The sequence below is a fragment of the Scylla paramamosain genome, chromosome 13 (assembly GCF_035594125.1).
Source record: "Scylla paramamosain isolate STU-SP2022 chromosome 13, ASM3559412v1, whole genome shotgun sequence".
NCBI lineage: Eukaryota > Metazoa > Arthropoda > Malacostraca > Decapoda > Portunidae > Scylla > Scylla paramamosain.
The window spans coordinates 5626197-5634274 of record NC_087163.1 but is presented as its reverse complement, the minus strand read 5'-3'; the positions used below and the strand labels follow the sequence as shown (position 1 = coordinate 5634274).

General features: G+C 45.1%; 1 long non-coding RNA gene across 1 annotated transcript; it reads left to right on the top strand.

Moving 5' to 3' along the window:
* Positions 1-260: 260 nt before the first annotated feature.
* LOC135106152 (uncharacterized) lies at positions 261-7523 on the top strand. Its single transcript, XR_010271136.1, has 4 exons — positions 261-324; positions 1218-1277; positions 4954-5027; positions 5251-7523. It is a non-coding gene; the product is annotated as an uncharacterized LOC135106152 (long non-coding RNA).
* The last annotated feature ends 555 nt before the right edge of the window (positions 7524-8078 follow it).

The window sequence follows — 8078 nt, the reverse complement described above, 5'->3', positions numbered from 1 at the left end:
TGCGCGAGCGACATTGGTTAAGTCATGTTCTGTGTGGTGTACATTCCTGACAAGAGACGTGCCAGGTGTACAATATCCTGCACGATAGACACCGACGATCAATTCCCTTTTGTCTTCCTCGTATTTGGCGGTCAGCATGGCAGGTCCGATCCGCGGCGCTGCTCGGACAAGGAAGGAAATCGAGCCAACGAGGGAGAGGAGAGGGAGGGGGGTGACCGGTGGGGAGGAGAGACGAGTATTTGGACCCTGCGCTTCTTTCCGGGTGGTGCTGTGATGGGGAACGGCGGTGCGGTGGTGACGAAATGCTGCTCCTTGTGCTCTGATGTAAGCCTTCCCTTCATCACCATGTGCGTCTTGGTGGTTCATTACTGTCATCGTCTCGACCACCACCGTGACATTATGTTACCACCACCACTACCAACACCTCCCTCTCTCCTCCTGCTTCTCCTCCTCCTCCGCCACACGTGTTTGCTACAGCTACCACTACCTTCACTCTCAAACTTCGTTAACTATACAGCACCACCATATCACCACGTCCACAATCACCGCATGGCTTTAACCCCAATACCACTACCACATCCGCCACACGTGTTACCATGACCACTGTAACCACCAGGACTGTCAGCTCATCTCCTCCACACGTTCCCCAACCATAGCCACGGGTTATTGTCGCTACCACCACCACAACGACTCCCAACTACCGGAATAACTCCCCCTTGTTTCTCCATATGCAATCATTATTACACGCTGCGTAGAGATAATACTCCTGTTGATTCTTATCCTAATGTACGGGTCCGGTAGAGGAAGTGTATCCTTCACTCCATGTCATCTCTCATTCAACGCCTCCTGTTCCTCCTCCTCCTCCTCTTCGTACGAAAACCAACAACACCACCAACACTCACGTCTTTATCATCAACCTTTTTGTCCCAGGAATACCCTCAGTTATCATCCACCTCTCTCATTACCTCACCTCTCAGTCCTCACACTCACCCCGTGCAGACTCCTTATTTCCTCCTCCTCTTTCTCTTCCTTCCCACCTCTCATCCTTCATCACAAACCTCCTCGTCCTTTGTTATCCCACATGGAGTCACCTTCGTTCTCATCGTCCTAGTGTGAAGTGTTGCATCTTAACCCAACCAACTCGACCTTATCAATCGTCCCCTTGTCAACCCGCCATTAGTAGAAGGTAATTAACTTTTTTCCCTCTGTTATTTCAGGTTAGTACGTGACGTGTGATGCCTCCTGGGCTGGCGGAAAGGAAGCGGCCGGCGACACAGGTGAGCTAAGAGTTAATTAAGGGTCAGGAGGGAGGGAGTGAGGGAGGGTGGAACAAAGTGGAATGAGCAATGGGTTTCCAGACGACTCATGACCGGCGACAAAAGATGAAGGGGGGAAACAAGAACCTGAAGGAAAGATACAACAAGAGATGGAGTTGATGGGGAAAATGGCACGGCTTGAAGTGGTGGTTAAGTGGCGCCTCAGATGATAACGACAGACATGTGGGTAATTTGAGAGGAAAAGTAATCTCGCTGACTGAACTGTTTTATTGCATGTTCAACTTTTTTTTTACTTTTTCTCTTGTTAGTGTCATTGCGGGTTTGTTCCATGTTATCAGTCCATGCCATTAGCATAAACAGTAATCTAGACAGGAAGGAAAGGGAGGAAGAAGAGTGGGTAAGATTGGCAGTAAAGAGATTAGTTGTAAAAGGAGGAGGAGGTGGTGGTGGTGGTGGTGGTGGTGGTGAAGGAGGAAGAGGAAAAAAAAAAAAGAGGATAATAGGAGGGAGATGGTGAGAAAAAATATGATGAAATGAAAAGAGAGTACAAGACCAGAGAGAAGAAGGAATAGAAAATGATGAGAAGTAAAATGGAGGAAAGAAGAAAATGGAGGAAGAAAAAGTTGCGTGAAGTGAAAGAATAAAGTTAATTAGAGAAACAGGTACAAAACGACCATGAAGAAGAAGAGGGAGGAGAGTAAAAGGCTAGAAAATGTAACAAAGAAAGAAGTGGAAAAATAACAAAGTGATAAAGAGGGAAAATGAAAAAAAGAAAGAAGTTCACGAAAACCAGAAAGAAGGGGATAAATAAACCGAATAAATACCAAGAAGACAAAGAAAGAGAGGTAGGTGAAGTGAATAGAAGGAAGATAGGAAAGGATGATAAAAAGGGAGGAAGATGACAAAAAAATGAATAAAAGTATAGAACCAGGAAGCAAAAAAGAAAGAAACGAAAGAGAGAGAGAAAAAAAGAAACAAAGAGATACGTGAAGCATGGGAGATAGAAAGAAATGAGAAAATGAGAGGAAAATTATGACAAGAAAAAATGATAAAACGAGAGTAAAAGAACAGAACCAGGAAGCAAAAAAGAAGGAAACAGAATAGAGAGAGAGAGAGAGAGAGAGAGAGAGAGAGAGAGAGAGAGAGAGAGAGAGAGAGAGAGAGAGAGAGAGAGAAAATAGGAGACGAAGAAAGAGGAAGAGCTACGTGAAGGTCTTGTAAAATTCAGTTCAGGTGTGCGAGGCGTTTCTGCGGCACACGCCTCTCTCTGTCTTGGCTAATCACGAACACTGGAAGTACGTGCCGGGCTCCCGTGCTGCTCTAGGCGGTACAATTCACTTCTATTAGCCAAAACACATCAGGTTCTGGACATGCGACTTTTCTGGCTGGTGAAAGCGTCCTTGCAACTAACACGAATAGAAGTTAGCCATACGTCTGTTTTATTTATTTATTTATTTTTTTATTTCTTAGTACCTGGTGAGTTGCAAGAGTGTCTACTTTGGTTTGTTGCTTTATGTTTTTTTTTTTTCCAGGTGTTAATGATGTAGTTGTACTGGCGGATTCCTCAGTGCTTATGTTATTTTCGTTGCTTATTTTGTAATGGATTGGAGGCGCAGTTCGGTGTTACCCGTTTTGAAGTATATGAAGCATTTTATTGTGCCGAGTTTACTTACTTGAATCGATTGTTTTCAGGATTGTAGGGACGTGACGAGTGTACCAACTATGTGTGTGTGAGTGTGTGTGTGTGTGTGTGGCGCCTGTGGTCGTGGCAAGGCTTCCCTGTGGCAGCGCCTGTGGGGGAGTCTTCTGTATTAGTGGATGATACTTGGTCATTACTGACGCTTGATTGAGCGGGCCAATTTTCCTTCCCCCTCACCCAGCTCACACACACACACACACACACACACACACACACACACACACACAAGACAAACAAATACACACACACACACACACACATACACCGTCAGTCCATCCATCAGTCAAGATGAACTCACTTTTGTACCCGGATGTTGCGAGGCAGGAAGTGTACAGGAACCGTAGAATCGCCCGTTACCTGACTGGCTCCTTGGCGGCGGAATAGCGAGTGAGACCCGCTGCGGGGGAGAGCGTGGGTCGGGCCACCGTCAGCCAAAACAAGGGGCCATAGCTCTGCCAGACGCTTCCGGAGACTGGGTTGAGGCAGACAGGAGTGTACAGAGGAGGCGGGAAACACCTTTAGAACACCGCCACCACCGCCGCCACCGTCATGCGAGGAGCGGAGCCTCAGAGATCGCCTCCAGTCTTGTATTTATTCACACCACAATGAAGCGAAATTTGGTACATTTGCTCGTCCACGGTAGTTATGGTAGTTATAACCGTGGGTCTGACGGTGATTTGAATAATTCACGGGCCAAGACAGTGACTGACTCCGGGGTGTTGTTGTAAGGGTGAGATTCCGCCTGTGTGCTGGGTTGGTGTGGGTCGTTTTGAAGGGGAAAAAGTCTCGCCGCCTTCCTCTACCCTGTCATTGCTGCTAATTGTCAGAGGAAGCGATGGGAAAGTGCTTGGTTAATCGCATCTTTGGACGGCATTAAAACAGTCCAATTGGTGTGAACCTGGACTGAGGACACGACACTAACCTCCTCTGTCTTCTCCTCGCTCCTCCTCCTCCTCCTCCTCCTCTGTTGGTGTTTGGTTAACCTGTAATTCTCTTCCTCCTTCTTCTCTTCCTCCGTTTCGGTACCTGCCTCCCCTCCCGTCTCCTACCTCCCTGCACCGCCCCGTCCCTCTCCCTCCCCTTCCCTGTGTTGTTTAGTCCTGCGTCCCCCTCACATGTTAAGACTACTCGCGCCGCCTCATGCACATCTTACTTCTCCCCACCTTCATATTATATACGTATTTACAAGCTGCTTACACCCCTTCATTATCTTACTAAAGCACACTGTTACATTTTGACACCTTAACCTCAGCGACACTCTCATGCTTATAATACCACATCACGACACACGCACATGCTCTTCTAACCACTAGTGACACCTTCACATCTTGGCTCGCATTCAGAAACGCTTAGCTCTCTCATCACGACAATTTTCTAATGCCACAGAGATGATCAGCCGGATTCTCACTACTATTTGACATATTTTTTTTTAATTACAAACTTCTCTCAAGCATTCATTATCTATTGTACAGCCACCTCTGAGCATGATACTGCCTACACATTGGATAATCTACTCTTTTCATCCTCTTCTTTCTTGTTGATGCTCTAAAAGATTATGTACATTGTTTTTAGTATTGTGAATTGTAGTATATCGCTGTGAAAGAGTTAATGATATAGAAATCTTATTAATTTATCGCTAGAACTGTAAAAACACCTTTCAAAATTCGTACAACTGTAACTAGAGCCTTTTGAAGTTAGTGGGGGTGTAGATGCTCTAAAATATTCTGTACATTGTTTTTAGCGTCGTGAATTGTAGTATATCGTTGTGAAAGAGTTAATAATATAGAAATATTGTCAGTCTGTCACTAGAACCATAAAAACACCTTTCAAAATTCGTACAACTGTAACTAGAGCCTTTTGAAGTTAATGGGGGTGTTGCGCAGAAGTGTTTCAGAATATGATCCTTTGACTCATACCCTCGTCCCATTACACCTTCAACACCCTCTTCGCTGCCCTCGCCACCCACGCCCCGAGCAGCGGTTCATCACGTCGCCTTCACTTAGTGCATGATCGATGGGCGCCGCGTCACCATGCAGACAGACCCTGATTGTGTGAGTGTTGTGATGAGGATAAACAGCATGTGAAGTGAAGCAAATGAAGCTGTGTGCAAGTCTTTCTTTTCACTGTAGTTTCGTTGTGGTTGTGCTGGTGAGATTTTCATAGTAGTTTTCTTGGTTTTGGGAATAAGGTGCTCTTTTGAATGGTCTTTGTGCATTTGTTTACTCTTCATAGTGGAATACAATAGAACAAGCAGCAACATTTTCTCCCTTTCAGAGCTGACTAGGATGAACTGCACTATCTAGTATACAAGTAAGAGGTGTATGGCAGTCAAGACGAAGACTCCTCACCACCAAGCGTTCCCTCCTCCTCTGTCTCCTTCCTTCACGACCACCGATACTTCTCTGATCCACTTGAGCCAGACGAGGAGACTCCGCCGCGAAACCTTTGTCAGGAATCATCAAACAGCCGCGCGGTGCTCCTTTCCAGCCTCCCAGGGAATTGTCAGTGAGGGAAGCGCAAGAAGGGGACGTCCTGGCAAGAAACCTTCCCCCCAACCCTGCGCTATTCCCAGAAGGAACTCCCAGCCCGGCACGATTCCTAATTCCTAGTAACTCACCCGGGTCCTAATTATTTCTTAATTCTGAGCTATGTTGCGTTTTCACGGACAGGGTCCCCGAGGTGCTCCTAAACCCGGCACATCTTCGTCCCGTCGCAGTACTTTTCGTTCACCGCCTAGGCCAGATCCACGGCGAGTTATGATCCTTTTGGGGAAACTCCGAAAATGCGACACAGGACAATAGTTGGGTCGAGATGCGAGTTGATGAACCTCACAGCGGCCTTTACCGTCCCGCCCGCAGCCTCCGAATTTATCACTCATTATTGCGGGTTTACTGTAATGAAAGTGCAGGTGAATAAATTAATTAAACTTGGGAGAAGTAGAGAAAGTGAGTCATTTGGGGGAAAGTTTACCGTTTAGAGTGGAAGGAAAGAAAGAAGGAAGGAAAGAGAGAAAGATGGAGAAGTGAGGGACGCAAGGGGAGGGCGTCGAGGAGGAAGATAAAGAGAGTGAGATGAGCTGGAGAGTAAGAATGAGAGGGAGGAAAGTGAAACGAGTGAGGGCGGAGGCAGAATGAGAAGGACGGCGGAAAATGAAGGGATAATTTGCAAGAAAAGGAGAGAGAATGGAGAAAAATAATAGTAATGAAAGGAAGAAACGGAGGATAGGCGGAGAAAGTAGAAAAGGAAGGTGAATAAGAGAAATAAGAGATTGGAGAAAGGGAGACGGAGAAAAATGATGATGATGATGATGATGATGAAAAAGAGGAAGGAAAGAATTAAAGACAAGACAAAAAAAAAAAAAAAGAAACAGATGGCAAAGAAATACATTAATTAGTGAGAGTTTCATGTCAGTAGTCGAGAAGCTTAATGAAAATTCACCCTCTTTCCTTCCCCTTTCCCTCCCATCCCTTCATTTGTCCTTCCTTCCCTCACCTCTCCTCCCTCAGTCTTGTGTGTAATGGAACCTACCACCTCGCCCATCTATACTCCCTTTCCTCCCCTCACCCCTTTCCTCCCCTCACCCCTTTCCTCTCCCTCCTGATGGTGCTGCTACAGGTGATTATGGCTCCCTTATTGTCTTCGCTTGATTAACTCTGTTTTAGATCCTCAGGTGATCGCTTAATTGTTCCGGACCAGCTTTTTAAACCCATTTTCTCTTTGTAATTGGAATGTTTCTCTCTTTTATTGTCTCTCTGATCGTAATGAAGTCTGGAAATGTGGAGATAGAGTGGAAGAGTCTGGGCATAATTGTATTTTAATTCTTCATTTTTTTGTGTGTGTGTGTTTTGTGTGTTTTGTTCTTGTATGTTTTTTTTTTTTCATAAAGACAGTTATGTTACCTGTGTTCTTTATTATGTTTATTTATTCTTTTTTTTTTTTTTGCATTTTTGCCATGTCACTTATATTTTGTTAATGTTCATATGCACGCTATGTTATCTAGCTTTTTTTTTTTTTTCATTAAATGCCACATTTATTGTTTTATTTATAAAGTATCTCCACATGTTCCTCTAGACACGTGTGATCTCATTCATTCCCTATTCGAAGCATTTTTTCCCCTCTATAACATTCCTGTAACAACGTATCCCTACTATCTCCTCTCCCTTTCCTACTCTCTTTATTTCTCCCTTAGTTCCTTTTCTACCAAGACGTTCTCCTCCTTATGTATTCTCTTTATCCTCTCCCTCTTTCCTTCTCCCTTCTTACTCTTTATGTATTTCCTTAATTCTCAGTCATTTTCCTGTCCTTTCCTCTGTTTTACCTTTTCTTACACTCTTTATTTCTCCCTTAATACCTTTTCTATCCACCCAAGACATCCCCCCCCTTCTATATTCTCCTTATCTTCTCCCTCTTTCCTTCTTTCCTCTTACTCTCTCCATCGTCTCCTCCGCCGTGTAATCTCCCGTATTAGCAGGGCTCATGTCCCTTCACCGTACTTAATCAGAAGTTAAGCCCAGAGTTCCTATGGGATTGTTCTTGTGTCCAGTGTAGCCCCGGGGCTTAATGCCTAATTGGTACGTATGGCGGGGATGTGAGGCCAGCGGGGTGAGGAACCAGAAGGAGGTGTAGTGGTGGGACGAGAAAGAGAAGGCGGTGAGGGAAAGATGAAACGGCTAGATAAGAGTTGAGGAAAAAGAGCACTGGCTGTGTGAGGGAGGAAAGGTCGTAATGGTGCTAGGAAGGAGGAAAAAGAGGATGAAACGCGTGTAGGTGGGAAATACGGTGTAATAGTGATGATGACTAGTTGATATAGATAAAGGATATTGCAGTGCTTAGCGGTAAGAAAGAGGATCCCGCGTGAGGAGCGAGGGAGAGTGTACAGGGAGGGGAGGGAAGTGGTATCAGAGAGAACAAGGTGGAGTATATACAGAGAGAGGAAGGAGGGAGAAAGATGTGGATTGTGTGATGGAATTAGAATCTATTAAAGAGATCAAATGAAGGAAGATGAAGTGTTTTAGGTGAGCTAAGATATAATTAAGGGATTGAGAAAAAGAGAGAGAGAGAGAGAGGGAGAGAGAGAGAGAGAGAGAGAGAGAGAGAGAGAG